Raw genomic sequence first — 27,226 nt, 5'->3', positions numbered from 1 at the left:
AGTCTTATCTTTAAAGCAAAAACAAGAGAGACAAAATGTAAAAGTACCAATCTGGTCACATACTCTAGACACAGAGCTCTGCCATCAAGCTGGGTAGAAAATGTCAAGATTCGGATTGTTTCTCAACAGAATGAATCTTTCTAATGACTTAAACTGCAGGATAAGGGATCCCAAGAATGCAGTCATTTTAGTAAAGTACTATCAGTAAAGTACTATCCTGAACAAACTGCATTTTATCATGAAAACAAAAGGAAAGAAAACTAAGGACTCTACACCTATATTTAGCTTGCAGTGTTTGAGTTTTGGAAGGGCCTGAATAATGGAGGCAGAATTCAAATATGAATTTATGCCAAACAAATGTCAAATTTTCACTATAGCTTTCCTAAAAAAGTGTTTTCCCCCAGTATCTATTAATCACAAAGAAACAAAAGCTGTGAAGATACAGTTCAGAAAATAAAAACATAGAAACTAATGACATTATTATGACCAAGATGTTTGGTAGACAGTGAATTATGAATTTGGGATTATGGGGAAAAGGCTTTTAAACAACCCTCCAGACTTCAAAGACTCTTCAGGTAGCAGATCTGTCCCAATGTCATGGTAACTAGAACAAGAACTTCAAAGAAGGACCAAAGGACCACTCTGTTGCTTGTGTTGTCATTGATTGCTCTGTGTATTCTCTCTCCAACTTCCATGGATTCCTGTTCATGCTTCACAGTGTCATCTCCACTGCCAGCTCATTAATCATTTCTCCTAGCTTGTTCTTGTGAGCTACTGTTTCCATGTCTTGTCCTTTGGGGTTTTCCCCAATATCAGTGGTGAACATCACTACCTTTGGGAGTCATGGTGGACATCCTATTGCTAAAACAAAACTTGTATGTTCCGTCCATGTAAGCAGCAAATGTGTATTTCCCACTGGACTCCCTGTCTCCTTTATAAATTACTTTATTATCAGGCCCTGTAATCTCCACGTTGATGTCCAGGAAGCTGCCCTTGCCCACCTCAAAGATGAGACCCATCTTAGTGCCTGAGGCGACTTGCTTGAGGAAGCATGCCACCCGAGGGGGCTTCAGTATTCTTGCCTAGAGAATTTCATGGACATAGAAGCCTGGTGGGCTACAGTCCATAGGGTAGGGAAGAGTCGGTCACAACTGAAGTGACTTAACATTCAGGGATGCATGCATATTACCATCTCATTTGCTAACCTGAAATTATCACAACATTGTTAATCAGCTATACCCCAATACAAAATAAAAAGTTTAAAGTTTGAAAAAAAAGAGTAAAACATAAGTCAGATAGTGTCCTTCTCCCTTCTCTGCTTCAAATCATCATCAAATTGCTCTCTGTGGTAGGCAGAATTCAGAGCTGGCCCCCCAAATTCTTACCTCCTCATGTGTACACTCTGTATGATTATTTGGAAGAATAAGCCCTTGAATATGAGCAGGATTTGTAAATAGGATGGGATTTCTAGCATTTATTTCCTTCCATCTCTCTGCTTACAGTATACATCTGTTCTTGCATGTTGTAGCCTTTTCTATTATACTTCCCATATTGTTGTTCAGTCACTAAGTCATGTCTGATCTTTTCAACCCCATGAACTGCAAGCATGCCAGGCTTTCCTGTCCTTCATTATCTCCTGAAGTTTGCTCAAATTCATAACTATTGAGTCAGTGACGCTGTCTAACCATCTCAACTTCTACCGCCCTCTTCTTTTGACTTCAATCATTCCCAGCATTAGAGTCTTTTCCAAAGTGTTGACTCTTCACATCAGGTGGCCAAGGTATTGGAGCTTCAGCTTCATTGTCAGTCCTCCCAATGAATATTCAGGGTTGATTTCCTTTAGGATTGACTGGTTTGATCTGGTTGCTGTCCAAGACTCTCAAGAGAGTCTTATCTAGTATCACAATTCCTTTAACATATTAATAATAGCTGCTTTAAACTCTGGTCTAATATTCCAACATCTCTGCCATGTCTGTTTCTGTTCTGATACTTTCTATGTCTCTTCAAACTATATATATTTTTTGTCTTTTAGTATGCCCTATGATTTTCTCTTGTAAACCAGACATGATGTACTAGGTAAAAGGTACTGAGGTAAAGAGGCTTTTACTGTGAGTTTTGTGTGTATCTGTTTAAAAGCTGGACTGTCTCTTGTTTGCTCTAGCTGTTGGTGTCAGAAGCTAAAATTTCCTCTGTTGCCCTTGTTTTAGTCCCTCCTGTTTTCTTTGGGTTTTGCTGGGGACTTTTTCTTAAATAGATTCTGAGGCCTGTAGTTCTTTCCATAGTATCTACCTATTACACAGGAAGCCTATTGATATTGTGGTAAGGGACAGGGGGAGAAAAGGCATACAATCGTTCTGTACTTTGACTTCCAGGTTTTAATGAGCCTGTGCCTGTGCCCTTGGGCTGTGACCTTCACTAGTGCTTTTCAATCCCCATCACCAGTAATTTAGGCAGAAAGGCTAGAGGGAGCTGCAATTGGGCATTTCCTTTATTCCAGATCAGTTAGGTTCTGATAAACTCAAGTTGATTAACTATGAGTTAAAATAGTTTTTACTAATAATTAAACTATTAGTAAAATGGCTTCTCTTGAGGGCATGTCTTGCTAATAAAAACGGAGTACTCTGGGTTTACTTCAAAATAGTTACTTTTCCTTCCTCCCCTGCTGGAAGCATCAGGGAATTTTTCTGTGATTTTCACTGTGAGAAGCTGGTAGGGCTCCTAGAGGTATAGGGGTCATCCTCCTAAGACTAAACCCGGACTTTTTCATTTGTCCATATTGAGCAATTCCATCAATTACTATTTAGGTTTTCTCAACTGACTCCAGTATTCTCACCTGGATAATTCCATGGATAGATAAGACTGGCAGGCTATAGTCCAAGGGGTTGCAAAAAGTAAGACATGTCTCAGAAAATGATCCTAATATTGGTTCCTGTGGATGTTTCTACTTGCAGGTAAGAATAAGTTGTGATTCTATCCACCTGTCTGTCTCTCCAACTTAGGGGGCAATTTTTTTTGTCCTGTGACCTGAATTCTCTGTTAGATCTAAGAAAAGTTGTTGATTTTTCATTTTTTCCAACTTGTTTTCTTGTGTGGAAAGGACTGGTGGCTTCCAAAGTTCTTAGATATGAGACCCGAAACTAGAAGTTGTAATGCCACTATTTCAACATGAGACTTAAAGCACAGCCACAGCAGGGGGAAACACCTCAGAGAACTGCACACTGGCTCCCCAGATCTTCAGCCTGACAGTGACATGTCATTTCTATTCATATTTCTTGGGCCAAAGTAAGTCATATCGTCAATTTTTGAAATCTGAGCAAGTGTAACATTCTAGTGTTCCTGGAAAAAGAGGGCAACCAGCAGTACTGGGGAATGTTATTAATGTTGACTGAAGCACTCTATGTAACATGGTATTTCCAGCTCCACCGACTACCCTGCTCTCTTATCACATCATGTTTTCACCCTAGCACTTTATCAGACCATATTATACTATCCATATTATATTTCATTATAATGAAACCTATTATACTAGATGTTCTGTTTATTGTTTATCTTTCCCCTTCTACTCCCACTAATGTGAGAATCAGGGGAACAGAGACTTGGTCTATTCTATTCTATTTGTCTCTTTTTATCCCCCGAGCCTGGGATATTCCAGTGCTTAATTTGTATTTGATGAATGAATTAGTGAATGGATTTTGTTTAAAACTTGGTAACCCAGAAAAATAAACCCTTTACATCAGCCAAATCTGGCTCAGAAATTCTTTCCAACAGGGATGAAGCTGCACAACCCTTGTGCAGACCCTTTGTCAGACTAGCTGGGTACATCCTTTACTATCAGACAGCAAAAGAGAATGAAAGAGCCTCAGAAGTTCCCAGGAATGTGGTGCTATTTTAAGGCAAGTGTATGCACAGCTTGAGGGAAAATGAATTTGAAAATGAGCTTGTGAATTTAAGAACCTTCCCATCTTAGCTTTATGTTTATAATTAAGGATATTCAGCTCTCACTCCTCACTTTTTGAAAACCAAAAAGTTAAATCACCTCTTGAGTATGAAATGTAGGTACAATGCTTGGAACATGCTCCTTTTCAGGGGTTAGACCTGCCAGATTCTGGGGTGGTTGAAATGTAGACTTCCTGCTGGTTCAGGTGCACCATCTTTGTGCTTTTTTAGGCTCATTGTTCACTCTGAACTTAACGAGTGCATTCAGGCATGTAATGAAGAACAACACCATCACACAAACAATTCACTGTAGTCCAAAGATAAGGTGATTTTGTCAATTATATTATTCAGTAAAGTACACTTGCAATTTATTAGATAATACATAGATTGAGTGGCATCTGGAACACTGTGGTGTTAACACTCATGATATTAGCATATGTATGTGCTGTAAAAGGAAATCTTGAATTGCTGGCATTTGTTAAAGTGGGTATAAAGCTTTTGTTTTTCTACTTATTAGAGGAAAGAGATGAGAGCAATGCAGTTGTGAAGCAAAGGTCCTTCTGGTGTGGAATTCATCCCAACTAAGCTTAAAACATTTGATGACCAAAAGTATCGGTTCCTATAGCAAATGATTTTTATTTTCACCTCCATTAACCTTGGCTAATGGGATAAACACAGACTGGAAGGCAGGTGAATACCCCCACTTATCCAAGAGTTACATGAGCTAAGCAAAGTACTTTCTTTTCTTCTCTTTCTTTTCTACTTCGTTTTATAAAGTATGTTACAGAGTTTTCAGAGTGTGCTCAGTCGTTTCCAACTCTTTGTGACCCCATAGACTGTAGCCTACCAGGCTCCTCTGTCCATGCGATTTTCCAGGCAATAGTACTGGAGTGGATTGCCATTTCCTTCTTCAGGGGATCTTCCCAACCTAGGGCTCGAACCCAGGTCTCCCACACTGTAGACAGATGCTTTACCGTCTGAGCCACCAGGGAAGTCCATATATATATATATATATATATATATATATAATTTGATCTTACAACAAACATTCCAGTGAGATTAGCTTGGTCAGGGATTCTCACTTCTGTTTCCAGATAAGGGACACTGTTGCTTGCAGTCTTGAGTGGGAAAAACATAGGGGATTTTGACTCTAACTTCAATGGCTTTTAAAAAATTATACAACAATGATGCTCTGGGCTTCAGTTTCCTCATTTCAAACAAACTAAAAGATAATTATAATTAATTTGCCAACTTTAGTTGTGTGTATGATGAGATAGTTAAATTTTAAAATATTTTGATAAGTCAAAGCCTTATGTAATTGTAAAATAATCATCTTGCTTTTGTTTTAAGTCCAAGGGCTCTGTCCTTAGACCATAAAGTCTTCTTCTCCACATTCTTCTACAGAAAAAAATGTCCAGTATGAATATATGTGTTCAGACCTGGAATTTTCCATCTGGAAATTTTTGGAAATGAGCATTCTTAACAGACACATAAAAAGTCATTAAAAAGCAGCCATGGTAACTCTGATTTGGCTCTCTGTCAGAAGTAAAGTGAAAGTCGCTTGGTCATGTTCGACTCTTTGCAACTCCATGGACTGTAGCTTGCCAGGCTTCTCTGTCCATGGAATTCTCCAGGCTAGAATACTGGAGTGGGTTGCCATTCCCTTCTCCAGGGGATCTTCCCAACCCAGGGATCAAACCCAGGTTTCCCACACTGTAGGTGGATTCTTTACTGTCTGAGCTACTGGGGAAGCCATCTCTCAGAACTGCATCAAATTAATTTTTCTATGTGACGATTTGTTGGTTTGTTTAAATGTTGTTCTGTTTTCTAGCTCATTGATAAAGACAGCCCTCATACTTTTGACTAGGTTTTGCTACATAGGGTTATGATCTTCAAGGACAGAAGTATTAATACAATAATGAATGACTGTTTTATATTCCAAATTATGTTCTGACTCTTTCTTCAAGTATATAGAGCAGGGGTTAGCAAAAACTTTTTCTGTAAAGGACCAGCATCTGCAAGACATATGATCTCTGTCATGAATACTCTACTCTACTGCTGAATAGTACAAATGTAGCCATAGGCAACGTGTAAATAAATGGATGAGCATGTCCCAATAAAACTTTATTTTTGGATATTGAAATGTGAATTTCATACAATTTTCCCACATCATGAAATATTCTTCTTTCTATTTTTTCAACTATTTAGACATGGAAAAACCAGTTTTAGCTTGTGGGCCACGCAACAACAAGTGATGGGCTGGATTGATCCATGGACCATGTTAAGCACTGACCTAGAATACAAAAGAACAGTCATTGCTACTGTAGACACTACTCTGTTCAAGTAATTCTTTGAGCTAGAAAATGTTTCTAGGGAGTCTATTCTCAAAACAAAAACTTCCAGCACTGTTTGCAAAGGCAATATTAAACAGCAGATGTCTAGAAGTTAGTCATCTTTGCATAGGAAAATAGAAATGTTTCCTCATCAGAAATTTAGAGACCCCTGCTTTATATTCAAAGGAAAGAAATTAATCAGCACAATTTGGTACAGAGCTTGCAAAATCTTGGGGCAAAGATATTCTCACAGGGCTAAGTACATTACCAGTCTCAATTTGGTGCTCCATAAATATCTGTTGAGTTAATTGAAATTCCTGTGAAGCTCCTAAGTTCTCGCTTATTATGTAGAATGAAGTGAACATAGCCTATAAGTGTCTATTTAGAAGAAAAGGGGTTAATACAATGAAACTTTAAGTAGCACTCTTCATTGCTATTTATGAAGGGTGATTACAAAAGACTTAAATAACTGAAATTTTACAAAACTGTTAGGCAGTATGACAAGGTGTACACAATATCTAAATGATTAGCTATTACAAGCTTGTTAATACCTGTGACTAAGCTAGATAGCATTCAAAAGCAGAGACATTACTTTGCCAACAAAGGTTTGTCTAGTCAAGGCTATGGTTTTTCCTGTGGTCATGTATGGATGTGAGAGTTGGACTGTGAAGAAGGCTGAGCGCCGAAGAATTGATGCTTTTGAACTGTGGTGTTGGAGAAGACTCTTGAGAGTCCCTTGGACTGCAAGGAGATCCAACCAGTCCATTCTGAAGGAGATCAGCCCTGGGATTTCTTTGGAAGGAATGATGCTAAAGCTGAAACTCCAGTATTTTGGCCACCTCATGCGAAGAGTTGACTCATTGGAAAAGACTGTGATGCTGGGAGGGATTGGGGGGCAAGAGGAGAAGGGGATGACAGAGAATGAGATGGCTGGATGGCATCACTGACTCGATGGACATGAGTCTGGGTGAACTCTGGGAGTTGGTGATGGACAGGGAGGCCTGGCATGCTGTGATTCATGGGGTAACAAAGAGTCGGACACGACTGAGCGACTGATCTGATCTGATCTGATCTGAAGCTAATCTATGACTGTAAACTGGATATCTATGGAACCTACAAAATTCTTTCAGATCACCATTGTGTAATTTAATCAAAATGAGGCAGCTGATTACTGCTGTGCTCCATTGCCTTGGAAGTTCACACATATTCTCAACTCCTTTGCCTCATAGTCAGTGCCAAAATAGGTTAGTACCTAATTAATCTTTAGTGTGTTTTCATGTGTGCTACTTTTATTTCTGTAAGTTGTAAGATTCTTTTCAGCAGGAACATATCACATATTTGAGTAGCATAATGGTTAATAGCAAGACTGTGGATTAAGACTGCTGGGGTTCAAATTCTACTTTGACATTTACTAGCAATGCAGCTTGGGACACATTACGTAGTCTCTCTTTGCTCTCAGTTTATTTATAAATAATGATAATAAAAGTATTTGTTTGCCTGATTGGATTGAATTGCTAGTAGAGTTAAATGAATCAATGCATGCAAGGCACTCAGAACAGTTGCTGGCACACAGTAAAGATTCAAGAGATGCCAGCTAAAATTATACCTTTGAGCCCCAGTCTGATGCTATAAGATTCTATTTATAAGCTGATGACTTTTCCAGTTCTGATCCCTCTATGGGACGCCACCTCAGTTATCCACTTGGAATACTTACACACCTCCACTTTGAAATAGAATACTCATCTCAAAATTATCATGCCCACAAAACACACTTGTCTTCTTTCCTATTCCAAGTCTATTCTCCCTTAGTCTTTCCCTGCAATATGCAGGACAACTTCACTCTTCTAGTTTTTTGGGCTAAAATACAAATACGATCCTGAGGTCATTTTGATCTTTAAAAAATCTTTTTTTTAATGAAATTCTTTTTAAAAAAGTTATTTTTAAATGAAATTCTTTCTTTCTTTCTTTCTTCTTTGGCTGTACCATACAGCATGTGGGATCTTAGTTCCCTGAGCAGGGATGGGAACTGTGCCTCCTGCAGTGGAAGCAGGGAGTACTAACCACTAAGTTGGCTGGAAATTCCCTTGACTTCTTTCTTTTTCTTACATTCAACATCCCATCCATAAGGATATTCTGTGAGTTCTAAAAGAAATATATCTAAATTCAACTAACACTCCACCTTACTTATTCTCCTAGTTCACAATTACCTTTTGCAAAAGCTGTTATTGTAATAGCCTACAAACTGGTATCCCTGCTCTGTCCATGGTCCCCTGCCATCTAATCTCCATGCACCAGCCAGGCTTCCACATCCACAGCACCTACATTTATTTATTGATGCTTGCAGATGGTCACCCATCAATAAATAAACTAAAGGAACACTTGATTGAAATATGTCAATGCTAAAGGACTTATATTGTTAAAGTAAAGGAAAGATATACCCATCTAAATGCAGAGTTCCAAAGAATAGCGAGGTGAGATAAAATGTTCCTAACTGATCAGTAAAATAGAGGAAAACAATAGAATAGGAAAGACTAGAGATCTCTTCGAGAAAAACCAAGGGAACATTTCATGCAAAGATGGGTACAATAAAGGACAGAAATGGGATGGACCTAACAGAAGCAGAAGATTAAGAAGAAGTGGCAAGAATACACAGAAAAACTATACAAAAAAAGATTTTAATGATTCAGATAACCATATGGTGTGATCCCTCACCTAGAGCCAGACATCCTGGAGTATGAAGTCAAGTGAGCCTCACTACAAACAAAGCTAGTGGAGGTGATGGAATTCCAGTTGAGCTATTTCAAATCCTAAAAGATGATGCTGTGAAAGTGCTGCACTTAATATGTCAGCAAATTTGGAAAATTCAGCAGAGGCCACAGGACTAGAATAGGTCAGTTTTCATTCCAATCCCAAAAAAGGGCAGTGCCAAGGAATGTTCAAACTACTGCACAATTGTATTCATTTCACATGCTAGCAAAGTAATGCTCAAAATGCTCCTAGCCAGGTTTCAACAGTAAATGAACAACTTCCAGATGTTAAAGCTGGATTTAGAAAAGGCAGAGGAACCAAGATCAAATTGGAAACATTTGTTGGATCATAGAAAAACCAAGAGAATTCCAGAAAAACATCTATTTCTGCTTCAATGATTATTCCAAAGCCTTTGACTGTGTGGATCACAACAAACTGTGGAGGATTCTTAAAGAGATGGGAATATCAGACCATCTCACCTGCCTCGTGAGAAACCTGTATGCAGGTCAAGAGGCAACAGTTAACACTGGACGTGGAACAATGGACTGGTTCAAAATTGAGAAAGGAGTACATCAAGGCTGCATATTGTCACCCTGCTTATTTAATTTATATGCAGAGTACATCGTGCAAAATGCTGGGCTGAATGAAGCACAAGCTGGAATCAAGATTGAGTGCTAGGAGAAATATCAATAACCTCAGATATGCAGATAACAGCACCCCTTTTGGCAGAGAGCGAACAGGAACTAAAGAGCCTCTTGATGAAGGTGAAAGAGGAGAGTGAAACAGCTGGCTTAAAACTCAACATTCAAAAATCTAAGATGATGGCATCTGCTCCCATCACTTCATGGCATCCGGTCCCATCTCTTCATAGCAAATAGATGGGGAAACAGTGGAAACAGTGAGAGACTTTATTTTCTTGGGCTCCAAAATCACTGCAGTTGGTGACTGCAGCCACAAAATTCAAAGACGCTTGCTCCTTGGAAGTAAAGCTATGAAAAACCTAGACAGTGTATTAAAAAGCAGAGATTACTTTGCTGACAAAGGTCCATCGAGTCAAAGCTATGGTTTTTCCAGTAGTCATGTATGGATGTGAGAGCTGGACTATAAGAAAGCTGAGCACTGATGAATTGATGCTTTTGAATTGTGGTGTTGGATAAGACTCCTGAGAGTCCCTTGGACTGCAAGGAGATCAAATCAGTCAATCCTAAAGGAAATCAATCATGGATATTCATTGAAAGGACTGATGCTGAAGCTGAAACTCCAACGCTTTGGCCACCTGATGCGAAGAACTGACTCATTGAAAAAGACCCTGATGCTAGGAAAGATTGAAGTTGGGAGGAGAAGGGGACGACAGAGGATGAAATGTTTGAATGGCATCACCAACTCAATGGACATGAGTTTGAGCAAGCTCCGGGAGTTGGTGATGAACAGGGAAGTCTGGCGTGTTGCAGTTCATGGAGTCACAAAGAGTCTGACATGACTGAGTGGCTGAACTAAACTAAACCGTACAAAGATATGACCGGCTGGTTTGAGGTGATTCATAAAAGGATCAGGATGTTTCCCTTTCTTCTTTAGCATTGACAACAGAATCCACTATTTCCTATTTGAGATTTTTCAGAAAGTCATGGCAGGTGAGGAACTTTGACTGTTATCTCAAAGCCCAATTGATTCATCACTATTGATCTAAAAAGAAATATATATACGAATACACATGTAGCTGAATATAGGCAACAATCTGGTTTTCCTCCTTTATTGTAGTCTTTGGCTACTGGTGATCCTTCTGCCTTTCCGTTAGGGAATGGAAAAGACAGAGACGGACAAGAATCAGTGTAACATTTAAACAGCAGAGCTATCGTATCTGTGATAGCCATCTCGACGTGATGTCATGAGTAGTTGCTGTTTCCTTGGCAACACTACAGTGGTAAACAGAGATGTTTTCTGAATGGCTAGAGGAAATGTGGCTTTTATGCCGTCTCACACACTTCTGTCACCAACCCCCTACCATGGGTAGAAAAGATTTTATTTCCTTTTGCTATGAGTTTTCCACCTTGAGGTAGAATAAGTGAGGTGAGCCACTGTTTTCTTTGTCTGTTGATTATTATGCTCCCCAATTTTACAATGCTGGAAATTCTGTTGAAACACCCACTCAATTTAGAGACTATGATGTTGCATAGCAGATGCTAAAATCCCCTGTTGTCTGGAATTGCTAAGAATGCACGAAAGGAAATTCTGTGATGTGAGAGCTCAGGGTCATAACAAGTTTGACAAGATGAGCTTGAATGACCTTACCTTATGTGGCCACACAGCCGAATCTACTAGTACGGTTCTCAGAAACAGATAAGGCAGCTGAAGAATGGCTCTCTTGAGACAAATGCTTAGCTGTAACCGGAGTAGAAAAAGTAAATCTAGGACGTTTTAAAGTATTGCTTAACGAGTAAAATAATGTAATGTGAAGAATGATGGAGGACAAACATGGGTTTTTATAATTTCTCTGTAAGCTGCATAACAAAAGATGACAGGCAAATCATTTTGTTTTATAAAAACAAATAAGTCTTTTAAAATTCAACTGGGGAATGAGAATGGAAGGAAATATAATATGTCCTCCCCCCAAAAAAGCATTCATTAGAGTGTTTATTGGTGAACTGTGGCTGTTTTTCATGAGATAGTGACAATCCACTCTAATATACAGAGAGATGGAAAATTTTCAAAGGTGTATTTGCTTGAGATATTTGCAGTATTTCTCACTTAAGAAGGACTAACTCCTGTGAAAGGAAGGTTTTTTATTAATCAAAATATAAATGTAGGTAAGGTGTAAATGTCCTTATCAGGCACATCAGCCTAGATAGCTTATTTCCTATTCCTGGGAGGAAATTAGATGCTTGGTGGGATGCAGAAGCAGGTGAGCACATTTTCATTGGGGTCAAGATTGGGAATCAGTGGTTGGGACCTAGGATTTGGGTGAAGATGAGCCTAAATGGTCCTCAGCTAACAAGCCTGGGTCAAAACCTGTAATCTGGAGAGAAAAAGTCCAAAGAGCAAGGAACTGGGGACCAGTGTTGTAAAGGAAACACTTCTGTCCAGAGATAAAGCCAATTTCTCTGTTAGCTGAACCATAGCCCCCAAAAAGCAATGTTTGGTGTTTATGAGCTCTGTTTCTCAGGCTACTGAGAGCAAGTTCCATGACTATAAAGAGAGGAAGAGGAAGAGACTGGCTTTTGGCATCTGAAAATACATGTCCCTCACTAACTCAGTTGTGATTATCTGCCAGAGAGCAGAGCTCTCTGTCCATGGCAACTGAGAGGTTATAGGAAAAATAATATGGTGATGGGCAGCAGTAATGGCAGAGGGGAGATGAGAGGACCAAGGAGATGAGGAGCGAAAAGGGTGAAGAGAGACAAGAAATGAATGCTTTCTAAGTTTCTCATGTGTTTCTTCCTTTGTTTCCTTTCTACTTACTACTTCATGATTGCTGTAGGTATGTACATGGAGTACCTTGATTTGTGAGCATCTGTTCATCCGATTTGAATTTAGTATTCTCTAGGGGAAGTTCTGTAATGCAATGAGCAGAAAATGAGTTGCAGAGCCATTAGTTGCAGCAGAGGTGGGGAGGGGGTCTTTTACCTGAGGTGCTGCTTTGAAAATGTCATTTGGTACTCATGGCTTTACTAATTAAATGCTATCAGCCCTACAGATGGTAAAATGATGTATGTATTTTGCTCAATTACCTAAACAAGGAAGCTTTCCATAGAGGACTGCAATAAGAATATTCTTTGAAAAAAGAGAGAGCCCCCACTGGGATTCTATAAACTTAAATCAAAGTAAATGAAACCTGAACATTATTTTTAAAAGACTGTATGAATCTTTGATTTATGTTAAAAGATTGAAAATTACAAAAAAGAAACTTGTTTTTAAGGAGATTTTAAAAGTTTTCCAATCCAACTCCCAACTCCCATCTTTTCCTTAATCAGTGAATTTAGGAAAAACCAGACATGTTCATAATTCCTAATGATTTTTAGGGAAAAAATTAAAACCTATAGTACAGTTATTATTACTACAGCTATTAGATAATTAATCATCCAAAGTGGGGCATTTCAAAAAGTGTAAGGAGGCATTTTAAAAATAATTATATTAAGACAGCTTGAATAACCTATGACTGTCTTAAGCAAACCAGACAACTGAAGTATGACCACCTAAGCCTTCATCCTACATAAGTGCACACTTAGTTCTGGAATCATTGCTGCAAATTTTTCTACAGATTGGAGGAGAGGTCACCATGTCATTAATTGGGTTCTCCACATTTTCAGAACAGAAAGTTGAGACCCAGGAAAGTTAACTTTCTTGTGGCCTCGTAGCATCCTCTGCACCATTTTTCTCTTATCTCTTAGAAGTATCCTTTCTATAGTTTCTAGAAACTCAAGATCTTATCACCTCCCTGAGAGTAATTACAACCATAGCAGTAACACCCCTGGGACACAGTTTCAAGGCTGCAATTGTTTCCACAGCACTGTGCACTTAATACATTTTTCTAGGCCTCAAGGCCTGATTGTCTGAGCACTGTCATATTCAGAGCGGTATTCAGTATGAGGTATATTTCTTTCTCAATAATAGGAGATAAACTAAATGCACCTTTCAGTATATCCATGGGGATGAAGTCTTTGAACAGGTTAAGGGATTATAGTTGCCATTGTTTATTTGGTTGGTTAAAAGAAAAATTGGTTAATAACATTTTAACTCTTGAAAGGACTTTGCCTGAGTGCTTCCTTTTTCTTAGGTTAATGCCTTTCATGATAGCTGTATTTCAACAAGTGTCCTCATTAAGAAATTGCATAAATCCTGCTTTTGGAGTAAAGTTCCATACGGAAGATGACACATGTCTGTGATGTCATAAGTTCCTGAGGGGGTTTTCTAAAGGCTTTTGCTGAAGGCAATAATATTCAGTCTGGGTGTCCCCATTTCCTCTTTTTGTTTTATTCTGTGCAGCTGTGCTGGAAGCAAGCAGAGGAAGTAACCAAAAGTGGATCTGGATTAGAATGGTTCTTGAACTTCCCTTTCCAGCATCTGTCTTACTATGGGGCAATTCAAACAGGAGGCAGCCTCACAAACAGGCCTTTGTCAGAACTAACAGCATGTTTTTCTTCTGAGAAATGCCCTTTTGCCTAAAGTGAGTTTTAAAAGCTGTGGCTCATCTAAAGTAGAAGTCTTTGACCTTCATTGGAGTACATTGGTGGTGGTAATGTCCCCAGTTCCTCAAAGTGAAAACAGATGTTTGCAGTGAGAGGCTGACACTGCAAAAAGTATTTTAGATTCACGTAAAAATATCCTTAATAAAAGAATAGTTTTTTTGAAGAAGAAACAAAAAGCCCATGGTCCATGTTTTCACTATTTTCACAGACTTTTCCATCTTTGTGATTCCAGTGTGATAATTATTTAAACTTTTTTTTTTAATTTTATTTTATTTTTAAACTTTACGTAATTGAGTTAGTTTTGCCAAATATCAAAATGAATTTATGTTGACTCAGTGAAGCATCTTTGGTTGCTTTCGTGTTTGAAGGTTGTTTAAAGATGGCAACATCTTGAGATGTTATGTTAAATTTTAGTCAGTCATCTATTTTTTCCCCATAATTTCATTTTCTTAACTCACACAGAATTCTTTTGATATTTAGGTTGATTTCTTATTGTGACTTTGTTCAACCTGGATTAGCCAGACAAGATTTCACATTTTAGAACGCTCATTATGACTTTTACCTTTTAAGTCTCATTACCTCTGTTTTCTTATGTACATTCAGTTCAGTCACTCAGCCGTATCTAACTCTGTGACCCTATGGACCACAACATGCCAGGCCTCCTTATCGATCACCAACTCCCGGAGCTTGCTCAAACTCAGGTCCATCGAGTCGGTGATGCCATTCAAACATCTCATCCTCTGTCGTCCCCTTCTCCTCCTGCCTTCAATCTTTCCCAGCATCAGGGTCTTTTCCAGTGAGTCAGTTCTTTGCATCAGGTGGCCACAGTATTGGAGTTTCAGCCTCAGCATAAATCTTTCCAATGAATATCCATGACTGATTTCCTTTAGGATTGACTGATTTGATCTCCTTGCAGTCCAAGGGACTCTCAAGAGTCTTCTTCAACACCACAGTTCAAAATCATCAATTCGTCAGAGCTCAGCTTTCTTATAGTCCAGGTCTCACATCCATACATGACTACTGGAAAAACCATAGCTTTGACTAGATGGACCTTTGTCAGCAAAGTAATGTCTCTGCTTTTTAATATGCCATCTAGGTTGGTCATAGTTTTCTTCCAAGGAGCAAGTGTCTTTTAATTTTGTGGTTGCAGTCACTATCTGCCGTGATTTTGGAGCAGGAGAAAATAAAGCCTGTCACTGTTTCCACTGTTTCCTCATCTATTTGCCATGAAGTGATGGGACCAGGTGCCATGATCTTATTAGTTTTTTGAATGTTGAATTTTAAGCCAACTGTTTAATGCTCCTCCTTTCACTTTCATCAAGAGGCTCTTTAGTTCTTCTTCGCTTACTTATCTCTGACTCCTAATTCGGAAATTACTGCTTTGCCAAAAAATTATGTTTTCATTTTTGGTTGTTTTTGTTTGGTTTTGCTGTGTTTCATTGACTATAGTTAAGGCAATGATAGATGTTTATTTTTTCCATGTCTTTGTTGTCTTTGGGCAAATTCTGTAGCTGAACCCCACCAAACATGCATATACATAGATGATGGCCCTGAAGCATGTCTCTACTTCAGGGAGATATAGTTTTAACCTGTAACAAATCTTCCAACTCAAAACACCCAGGTTATTAGTCCTGAAGTCACTTTAATCAGTGGAGTTTCTCACAATCTGTTTCAGGGCCTAGTGATTGGGATTGTATCTATGTATTAGCCATGCTATGAGTAACATACTTGCTGAAATGTGTATCAGTGGCTTTGACTTCCCTGATTGCATGGAGGAAGGGAAGGGAGAGAGAGGGATGAAGCTCTGTGACCATCTGATTCCCATGAAAGTTTTCCTTGTTTGCTGCTGGAACGCTATAAGGCAAATGCTACTCCTTTTAAGAAATCCCACCTGCAGACAGAGCTGCTGACCACAATAGAGGCCGTTGCCAAAGCACTCTGTTGGAGTGCTGCTATGGCCCAGAGATAGTTGCAAACAAGCAGAAGTTTGCAAAAAAAAGTTGGGGGTGGGTGGTAGAAATTAAAGCTTATGAAAAGTTTTAAGATAAATAGAATTGCACCTATGGTTATGTCTATATAAACACAGTTTGCACATTTAAAGACGAAGTCTGCACTACTGTTTACATTGTTCAGGCTGGGTTGGGGAAACACGTCCCTTGGCTTTGATGACATCGGATCTCACTGGTGGCTGTGTGCGATTTTATTTTAAAAAACCCACATACTGTTAAAGAAAAAAGTCATTTATAGTTAATAATTTGGTTACTTTGTTCAGAGAAGGTAAACTCTGATATTGTAGCTGTGGGCAGGGCACACAGGTTGTCAGGTTGCTTTCGTTCCATTTTATGTTGTTAGTCTCTGTGTCTTTGGGGAAATACCTTCACATTCATTGTTTCCAGTTTGCTGTGACTCTAACCATGTCATTAATCTCAGACTGTGAACAGAATATGGCAATGGGAGGGGAAAAGCATATGTATAGATGTCTCAATATCATGCTTCAAGCTGCAGGCCTGACCCTGGGGTGATGACACGCACTGATGGAGATCAGGATGCAGATCTTCCACTGCAAAATGAGTTAGAAGAGAGAGATTTTTGGTGAATAGCCATTAAGAGGCTTTTAAGGAATCAATAAGTAACAGTCCATTTTTTCACCTCCTGAGATTGGAACCTATTGAAAAAGAAGATAGAAGCCAAACAAAAAAAGAGACCAAAATAAATTTTTTTCTGTAACAAAGTTGCATCAGAGAATACAATTTACTGTGTGGCCAAATGGACATTTAATATTTTCTTTACTTTCCATAGTGGATTTAATCTAGCACTCAAACTGCTGGAATTCCTTTTGCGGGGATGGGGACAGCCCACATGATTGAGAGCAAAATACAATGCCCTCTCTGTACAGTCAGCCAGCTCGGTAAGGGAGCACAGCCCACAGGAGGCTTTTCCCAAACTCACATCACACTGACTCACTCATCCTCCCAGAGGGAAGTGTAGGAAAGGACTCAGGAGAGAGGCCCAGGGAAAAAGAGGAGGAAGTTCCTCATAGAAATATGAGGCAAGAAAAGTTGAGACCCCTCCCCCTTAACATCCATAATCAGCATAAAGAGAGGGGAGAGTGTGAATCATAGCCGGTGCAGAGAGAAAGGTCAGCACCTTAGAAGTTCTAAGAGGGAGGTAGACAATGAGCCAGGGGTAAAAATAGATAAGGTCAAGAATGTGTGGAGAATAGAAACCAGTTTTTATGGCCATTTTTGATGGTTCACGTGGGCAAGTAAGAGGCTGAATGGCACATTAGCTAGGTTTAAAAGGCTAAAAGTGCAAAGAGTCCAAGTTCTGTTAAGGGGCAAATCGGGATGGATCTTGCTTATTTGGAAGCCCAAAGGGCTGCACCCTAAGAAAAAGGGTAAACTAAATATAAACAGATTCTCAGAGGAACTGCAGCTCATTTTAAGATCCCTTTGAGCGTGATCCCAGAATTCTGGTGATAACAGGCAATTGACAAGTGAACACAAATACTTTCTGATAGAAGGTAACACCATCTTAGTCCTCAATTTATTTATACAAACAATATTACAAATAAAATGTCTTGTACATAGTAAAAAGTATCAATACATATGCAGAGACAAGATAACCTTAATAGAAGTGAATGAAAATACCAAATAAGAGAAATAGATCTTCAGGATTCCAGATACTGATGTTATCAGATATAGGTATTTAAAATAACTATCCTTAACCAGAATTGAAAGAGACACGTGTACCCCAGTGTTCATCACAGCACTGTTTATAATAGCCAGGACATGGAAGCAACCTAGATGTACCATCAGCAGACAAATGGATAAGAGCTGTGATACATAACACAATGGAATATTAGCCATTATAAAGAGCACATTTGAATCAGTTCTAATGAGGTGGATGAAACTGGAGCCTATTATACAGAGTGAAGTAAGTCAGAAAGAAAAACACCAATTCAGTATACCAATGCATATATATGGAATTTAGAAAGATGGTAATGATAAGCCTATATGCGAGACAGTAAAAGAAACTCAGATGTAGAGAAAAGTCTTTTAGACTCTGTCCAAAGATAGAGAGAAGAGGAGAAGACAGAGAGAAGACAGAGACAGGGAGAAGGCAAGGGTGAGATGATATGAGAGAATAGCACTGAAACATGTACATTATCATATGTGAAACAGATCACCAGTCCAGGTTCGAAGCATGAGACAGGGTGCTCAGGGCTGGTGCACTGGAATGACCCAGAGGGATGGGATGGGGAGGGAGGTACGACTGGGGTTCAGGATGGGGAACACATGTACACCCATGGCTGATTCATGTCAATGTATGGCAAAAACCACTACAATACTGTTAAGTAATTGGCCTCCAATTAAAATAAATAAATTTAAAAAAATAACTACCCTTTTTATTGTTCAGGGAGAAAAGAGAGAAGACTGAGGATTCTGGCAGGAAAAAAATAGGAACTTTGAAAAGTAATCATATTGAAGTTCTAAGTTTCAAAATACAATAACTCAAATTTGGAACTTAATGAATGGGTTTATTTGCAGATTAGATGCAACAAAAGGAGGAATTGGTGAGATGGAATATAAGAATAAATTATACAGAATGACTCATGGAGAGAATAATGAATGGAATAAACAGAAAAGAGAATAAGAGAAGAAACAGTAAGAAAGTGAAAAATATGTAATTGAAATCTCAAAAGAAAAGGAGAGCAAAAACAGGGCAAGAACAGTATTTGAAAAGAGAATAGCTTTTGAAAACTGATGAAAGAGACATCACATAGCCCTGAAAATCCTGGGCAGCATAAATACAAAGAAGGATTATCTTTTTACATAATAATAAAATTATTGATTAGAAAAGGCAAACAAACTTTACATCAAGTGAGGGCAAGATTCTTGTCAGTTGTGAGAAAGCAAAGTAAACATGAAGGATCAACAGTAGTGCTGAGAGCATATAACAGAATCTTCAAAGTCTTGATATCTGATTGAATAAAAAAAAAAAACTAACAACCAATAAATAAACTACCAACCTTGTAGAAACTATGCTTAGAAAATTAAAGTGAAAACATTTTTAGTTAAGCAAAAATAAAAATACTTTTCCACCAGCAGATCCACCATGAAAGAAATGTTAGTGAGTATTCTTCTTTAGACAGAAGAAAAATGACTCCACCTGGAAGCTCGGAGATACTCCCAAGAGAAACAAAAATGGTAAATATATCATTCAATAGATTAGTGTTATCTGTGTAAAAATAATACTTTTATGTCACTTAATATATAGAGAAAGAATTAAATTATAACAATGTCATGTAAACTAAGAGAATGAAGTAAAGTGTTTTAAGAGTCTCACATTATCTAAGGAGAGGGTAAGATACCAATTAATGTATTTTATAAGTCTCTAGGGTAAGCACTGAAAAAGAAGTAAAAACACATATAACTTCCAAGCTAATGGAGAGAGATGGTAAAGTAATAGAAAATAATCCAAGAAGAAGGAAAGAAGCAAATAAATAACTAAATAAAACAAAGACATGTGAACAGGTAGGATAAATAGTAAGAAGCAAGTAATACAGTAGCTTCAAATTTTACTTGGACAGGTAAAGTTGAATAACTAAAACAATTTTGATAAAGAATAAAGTGAGAGAAATTAGTCCACCTGATTTCAAGACTTACTATATAGCTAGAATAATCAAGACTGTCTGGTATGGGCATAGGGCTGATATTTATATCGATTAAATAGAATAGAGAATCTGGAGACCACACAAATACAGGCAATTGATGTTTGACAAAGACACAGAAGCAATTCAATACTTGAAGCCTATTTTTTTAACAAATGGTGCTAAATCAGTTGGATTATACATCCACCCCCACTCCAATAAAAATGAACCTAAACCTTATACAAAAGTTAACCCTATTGATCACAGGTTTAAATGTAAACATAAAACAATATAGAGGGTAGAAGTTAACATAGGATAAAATATTTAGGAGATAGAGCCTTGGGAAGAGTTCTTAGACATGACACCAAAAGGTCATAAAAGAAAAAAAGGCAAAAGTCAGTTATCTTTCATCACAATTAAAAACTTGCTATGCAAAAGACAACATGAAGAGGATGCAAAGACAAGCTGCTGACTGGGAAGAACTATTTGCAAACCATGTATCTTACAAAGAACTCATATCTAGAATACAGAAGAACTCTGGAAACTCAACTGTAAAACAATCCAATTAGAAAATGGGCAATAGATATGAAGAGGCATTTTCACCAAGAGGATATATGAATAGCAAGTGAGCATATGAAAAGATGTTCAACATGACTGGGCATTCAGTTCAGTTCAGTTCAGTTGCTCAGTCATGTCCGACTCTTTGCGACCCATGAATCGCAGCATGCCAGGCCTCCCTGTCCATCACCAACTTCGGAGTTCATTCAGACTCACGTCCATCGAGTTGGTGTTGCCATCCAGCCATCTCATCCTCTGTCATCCCCTTCTCCTCCTGTCCCCAATCCCTCCCAGCATCAGAGTCTTTTCCAATGAGTCAACTCTTCGCATGATGTGGCCAAAGCAGCTTTAGCATCATTCCTTCCAAAGAAATCCCAGGGCTGATCTCCTTCAGAATGGACTGGTTGGATCTCCTTGCAGTCCAAGAGACTCTCAAGAGTCTTCTCCAACACCACAGTTCAAAAACATCAATTTTTCGGTGCTCAGCCTTCTTCGCAGTCAACTCTCACATCTGTACATGACCACAGGAAAAACCATAACCTTGACTAGATGAACCTTTGTTGGCAAAGTAATGTCTCTGCTTTTGAATATGCTATCTAGGTTGGTCATAACTTTTCTTCCAACGAGTAAGCATCTTTTAATTTCATGGCTGCAGTCACCATCTGCAGTGATTTTGGAGCCCCCCAAAACAAAGTCTGACTCTGTTTCCACTGTTTCCCCATCTATTTCCCATGAAGTGATGGGACCAGATGCCATGATCTTTGTTTTCTGAATGTTGAGTTTTAAGCCAACTTTTTCACTCTCCTCTTTCACTTTCATTAAGAGGCTTTTTAGGAGCATCAGGAGGCTCCTCTTCACTTTCTGCCATAAGGGTGGTGTCATCTGCATATCTGGACATTCAGATCAGATCAGATCAGTTAGGAACGTGCAAATAAAGATGAAGATGAGACATCATTACATACCTATTAAAATTGCAAAAATAAAAAAAATGACAGCATCAAATGTTGGCAAGTATGTTGAGAAACAGATATCATACATAGGAGTGTAATATGTCACAGCCACTCTGAGAGATTGTTTGGCATTTTTAAAAAATTAAACATGAATGTACCATACCCATTATCAATTACATTGCTGGATATTTGTCTCAGAGAAATGAAAGCATATTTCGACACAAAAATCTACATAGGATTGTGCATAGAAATTTCATTTGTGATAACCAAAAACTGGGTAAAACCAAAATATCCTTTGATAGGTAAGTGGTTAAACAAACTTGGTACATTCATACCATGGAGTCCTCAGTTCAGTTGCTCAGTCGTGTCCGACTCTTTGTGACCCCATGAATCACAGCACGCCAGTCCTCCCTGTCCATCACCAACTCACAGAGTTCACCCAGACTCAAGTCCATCAAGTCAGTGATGCCATCCAGCCATCTCATCCTCTGTCATCCCCTTCTCCTCCTGCCCCCAATCCCTCCCAGCATCAGAGTCTTTTCCAATGAGTCAACTCTTCGCATGAGGTGGCCAAAGGACTGGAGTTTCAGCTTTAGCATCATTCCTTCCAAAGAAATCCCAGGGCTGATCTCCTTCAGAATGGACTGGTTGGGTTTCCTTGCAGTCCAAGAGTCTTCTCCAACACCACAGTTCAAAAGCATCAATTCTTTGGCACTCAGCCTTCTTCACAATCCAACTCTCACATCCATACATGACCACAGGAAACACCATAGCCTTGACTAGACGGACCTTTGTTGGCAAAGTAATGTCTCTTCTTTTGAATATGCTATCTAGGTTGGTCATAACTTTCCTTCCAAGGAGTAAGCGTCTTTTAATTTCATGGCTGCAGTCACCATCTGCAGTGATTTTGGAGCCCAGAAAAACAAAGTCTGACACTGTTTCCACTGTTTCCCCATCTATTTCCCATGAAGTGGTGGGACCGGATGCCATGATCTTCATTTTCTGAATGTTGAGCTTTAAGCCAACTTTTTCACTCTCCTCTTTCACTTTCATCAAGAGGCTTTTGAGTTCCTCTTCACTTTCTGCCATAAGGGTGGTGTCATCTGCATATCTGAGGTTATTGATATTTCTCCTGGCAATCTTGATCCAGCTTGTGTTTCTTCCAGTCCAGCGTTTCTCATGATGTACTCTGCATAGAAGTTAAATAAGTAGGGTGAGAATATACAGCCTTGACATACTCCTTTTCCTATTTGGAACCAGTCTGTTGTTCCATGTCCAGTTCTAACTGTTGCTTCCTGACCTGCATACAAATTTCTCAAGAGGCAGATCAGGTGGTCTGGTATTCCCATCTCTTTCAGAATTTTCCACAGTTTATTGTGATCCACACAGGTAAAAGCTTTGGCATAATCAATAAAGCAGAAATATATGTTTTTCTGGAACTCTCTTGCTTTTTCCATGATCCAGTGGATATTGGCAATTTGATCTCTGGTTCCTCTGCCTTTTCTAAAACCAGCTTAAACATCAGGAAGTTCATGGTTCACATATTGCTGAAGGCAAAATGATAGGATACTGAAAGAGGAACTCCCCAGGTCAGTAGGTGCCCAATATGCTACTGGAGATCAGTGGAGAAATAATTCCAGAAAGAATGAAGGAATGGAGCCAAAGCAAAAACAATACCCAGCTGTGGATGTGACTGGTGATAGAAGCAAGGTATGATGCTGGAAAGAGCAATATTGCATAGGAACCTGGAATGTCAGGTCCATGACTCAAGGCAAATTGGAAGTGGTCAAACAGGAGATGGCAAGAGTGAATGTCAACATTCTAGGAATGAACGAACTGAAATGGACTGGAATGGGTGAATTTAACTCAGATGACCATTATATCTACTACTGCGGGCAGGAATCCCTCAAAAGAAATGAAGTAGCCATCATGGTCAACAAAAGAGTATGAAATGCAGTACTTGGATGCAATCTCAAAAACGACAGAATGATCTCTGTTCGTTTCCAAGGCAAACCATTCAATATCACAGTAATCCAAGTCTGTGCCCCAACCAGTAACGCTGAAGAAGCTGAAGTTGAACAGTTCTATGAAGACCTACAAGACCTTTTAGAACTAACACCCAAAAAAGATGTCCTCATTATAGGGGACTGGAATGCGAAAGTAGGAAGTCAAGAAACACCTGGAGTAACAGGCAAATTTGGCCTTGGAATATGGAATGAAGCAGGGCAAAGACTAATAGAGTTTTGCCAAGAAAATGCATTGGTCATAACAAACACCCTCTTCCAACAACACAAGAGAAGACTCTACACATGGACATCACCAGATGGTCAACACCGAAATCAGATTGATTATATTCTTTGCAGCCAAAGATGGAGAAGCTCTATACAGTCAGCAAAAACAAGACCAGGAGCTGACTGTGGCTCAGACCATGAACTCCTTATTGCCAAATTCAGACTTAAATTGAAGAAAGTAGGGAAAACCACTAGACCATAGAGGCATGACCTAAATCAAATCCCTTATGATTATACAGTGGAAGTGAGAAATAGATTTAAGGGCCTAGATCTGATAGATAGAGTGCCTGATGAACTATGGAATGAGGTTCGTGACATTGTATAGGAGACAAGGATCAAGACCATCCCCGTGGATAAGAAATGCAAAAAAGCAAGATGGCTGTCTGGGGAAGCCTTACAAATAGCTGTGAAAAGAAGAGAAGCAAAAAGCAAAGGAGAAAAGGAAAGATATAAACATCTGAATGCAGAGTTCCTAAGAATAGCAAGAAGAGATAAGAAAGCCTTCTTCAGCGATCAATCCAAAGAAATAGAGGAAAACAACAGAATGGGAAAGACTAGAGATCTCTTCAAGAAAATTAGAGATACCAAGGGAACATTTCATGCAAAGATGGGCACAATAAAGGACAGAAATGGTATGGACCTAACAGAAGCAGAAGATATTAAGAAGAGGTGGCAAGAATACACAGAAGAACTGTACCAAAGAGATCTTCATGACCCAGATAATCACGATGGTGTGATCACTGACCTAGAGCCAGACATCCTGGAATGTGAAGTCAAGTGGGCCTTAGAAAGCATCACTATGAACAAAGCTAGTGGAGGTGATGGAATTCCAGTTGATCTATTTCAAATCCTGAAGGATGATGCTGTGAAAGTGCTGTACTCAATATGCCAGCAAATTTGTAAAACTCAGCAGTGGCCACAGGACTGGAAAAGGTGTTTTTATTCCAATCCCAAAGAAAGGCAATGCCAAAGAATGCTCAAACTACCGCACAATTGCACTCATCTCATGTGCTAGTAAAGTAATGCTCAAAATTCTCCAAGCCAGGCTTCAGCAATATGTGAACCATGGAGTCCTACTCAGCGATAAAAAGAAGAAGCTATTGATACATGTAATAATTTGCATGAATCAAGGGGATTATGCTTGTTGAAATAAGATCTCAGAAGGGTTACACAGTACATGATTCCACTTATATGACATTCTCAAAATGACAAATGTATAAAGATGGAAAGTAGATTAGTGTTTGCCATGGTTTAGGGTGGCTGTGACTGTAAAGGAGTAGCGAGAAGGAAACCTTTGTGGTAATGGGACAGTTCTGTTTTGTTTGCAACTGGTTACATAAACCTATACAGGTGATAAAACTATATATTGTGTACACACATTGCACCAATGTAAAGTTCCTGCTTTGGATATTATAGTTTAATTATATAAGGTACAAACTGAATGAAGTGTACAAGAATCCTTTCTGTACTATCTTTGCAACATCTTATGAATCTATAATTATTTCAAAGTGTAAAGTTAAAAAACTGTACACATTTATCAATAATTATATTAAATGAAGTAGATTAAATGCTCCAATTATAAAACAAAAATTACCCGACTAGATTTTTGGTTTTTGAAGCCAAAACTTGTTTACAAGCGGTATTTTAAAAACATTAGGATACAGAAAATTTGACTGTGAAAGGATGGACTCAGTAACTAAAGAAAGGTGGTACAACTATATTATTATGTAAAAATAGTTGAAGCAAATAGTGCTTATGAATAATCATATGGTTTTAGGGATCTGTTCTTTTGGGTATTTGTCTGTTTTAAAGAATCTGCCTGCAATGCAGGAGACCCAGGTCTGATCCCTGGGTCAGAAAGATCCCCTGGAGAAGGGAATGACTACCCGCTCCAGTATTCTTGCCTGGAGAATTCCACGGACAGAGGAGTCTGGTTGGCTACAGTCCATGGAGTTGCAAACAGTCCAACACGACTGAGCATCTAACACTTTCACTTTTTCTGGTGTTTTAAAATTAGCCAGACCATAATATTACTATGACTGACAAAAAACAAGCAACAATTAATGCCTCACTAAAGATGGAATACAACCATGTCTCTCTCTCTCTCACACACACACACACACACAGCATGTTATATGATTTGAACATCAACTTAATTTTTAAGTAACTTAAAAACCAGTACTGCATTATTGTGGTTCATCTCATAACTGTTTTCTAACACTCTAACCTAGTTTATTCTATACAGATGATTTTGTTTTGTTTTGTTTTCTTTTATTGTCTGGTTCTGTTTCTACCTGCCCTATGGACTAAGTGTTCAACAACCTTTGGGGAATAGTATATATCCTATTGTTTTAAGCTTGCTTGTTTTTTCCTGTTTTATTGGTATCCATGTCTAGATTTCATAAATGCCTCTATTGATTTTGTACTTAACACTCCTGGTATTGTAAAACTATTCAGAAAACTGCACTGTTATTAAAATGCAGAAAGTAAATGGATCTCTGGGAAGAGGAATATTCACTGAACATCTAGAGAAGGAACTAAAGAGTCTTTATAACCATACATAAAAACAGCCATTTTGCATGTTAAAATCAGCTTACTCCTGGGCAATCTCTCCCATGAATAATATTTTTTTCCCCTGAGAAACTCTTTAATAATGATCCATCATGAAGAAACCCTATTTGAAAATAAAAGTGCCAAAAGATCCTCTGAGATTTAAATGCCATATACATTTATCTTTATACTTCTACCGCTTAAATACTAACTGCTACTTCTCAACTCAGGAGCAAGGTGTTTACTGTTATTATTATTATTAATAATAACTTTAAGATAATGATTAATTGGACCATTTTATATTCTTGTTAAGTTTTATATTTCATAAGGCAATTCTCATAAACATTTTTATATTTGATCTTCACGATGTGCTAAGAATTATTCATGGCTATAGTTGTTATTTGCATTTGGAGAAAAGGAAACTAAGGTTCAGGGGTGTTGCCTGCCTTACTCTAAACCACACACTGTATTCAGGGGCAGAACTTGGTCTCGGATCCAGTCTTCATGCCTTCTAGCCCAGGACTGTGTTTTCCTTGCCACGCTGCCTTCCTTCCTTTAGTGAGACAAGGGCAGTGGGTCCTGCTTTTTTAAGAGGATTACCTCAGGAAGAATGCACATACCCCTCTCTGGCACCTTCTTCATTCTATGCTCCTGCTTCCGGCTTCCTTTCCCCGGGAAGCCCATAGTGCATGGGGACCACACTGTAATCTGCCTGCTGTGAATTTGTCTTCCTTCAGCACATTTATATGGTTGTTTCTGCAGCAGCATGTGGTCCCATGGCAAATTCATGGCAGGCTGATTGCTGTTTTTCTTTGCCTCTCAGTGTCAGTTGAAGCCAAATCAATTAAATAAAATCCAAATCAGGCAGAGTGCAGTGCCAAGCACAGCCCAGATGAAAAGCCCTGACTTTGAAAATAAGATTGGCCATGTTATCAGCATTGAATATTCTGATAAAATTTCACTGATGAAATGCAATTAAAGACTGCTGAGGAATAGGAATGAAAACAAAGTGTTGGTTTTAATC

The 27,226-nt window shown here is 38.7% G+C and overlaps 1 pseudogene; it reads right to left on the bottom strand.

The window, feature by feature from the left end:
* Nucleotides 1-560: 560 nt before the first annotated feature.
* LOC123464683 lies at nt 561-26,886 on the bottom strand (annotated as a pseudogene).
* Between the last annotated feature and the right edge of the window lie 340 nt (nt 26,887-27,226).

The sequence above is a fragment of the Bubalus bubalis genome, chromosome 2, assembly GCF_019923935.1.
Source record: "Bubalus bubalis isolate 160015118507 breed Murrah chromosome 2, NDDB_SH_1, whole genome shotgun sequence".
Classification (NCBI taxonomy): domain Eukaryota; kingdom Metazoa; phylum Chordata; class Mammalia; order Artiodactyla; family Bovidae; genus Bubalus; species Bubalus bubalis.
This window is presented reverse-complemented; position numbering and strand designations above follow the sequence as displayed.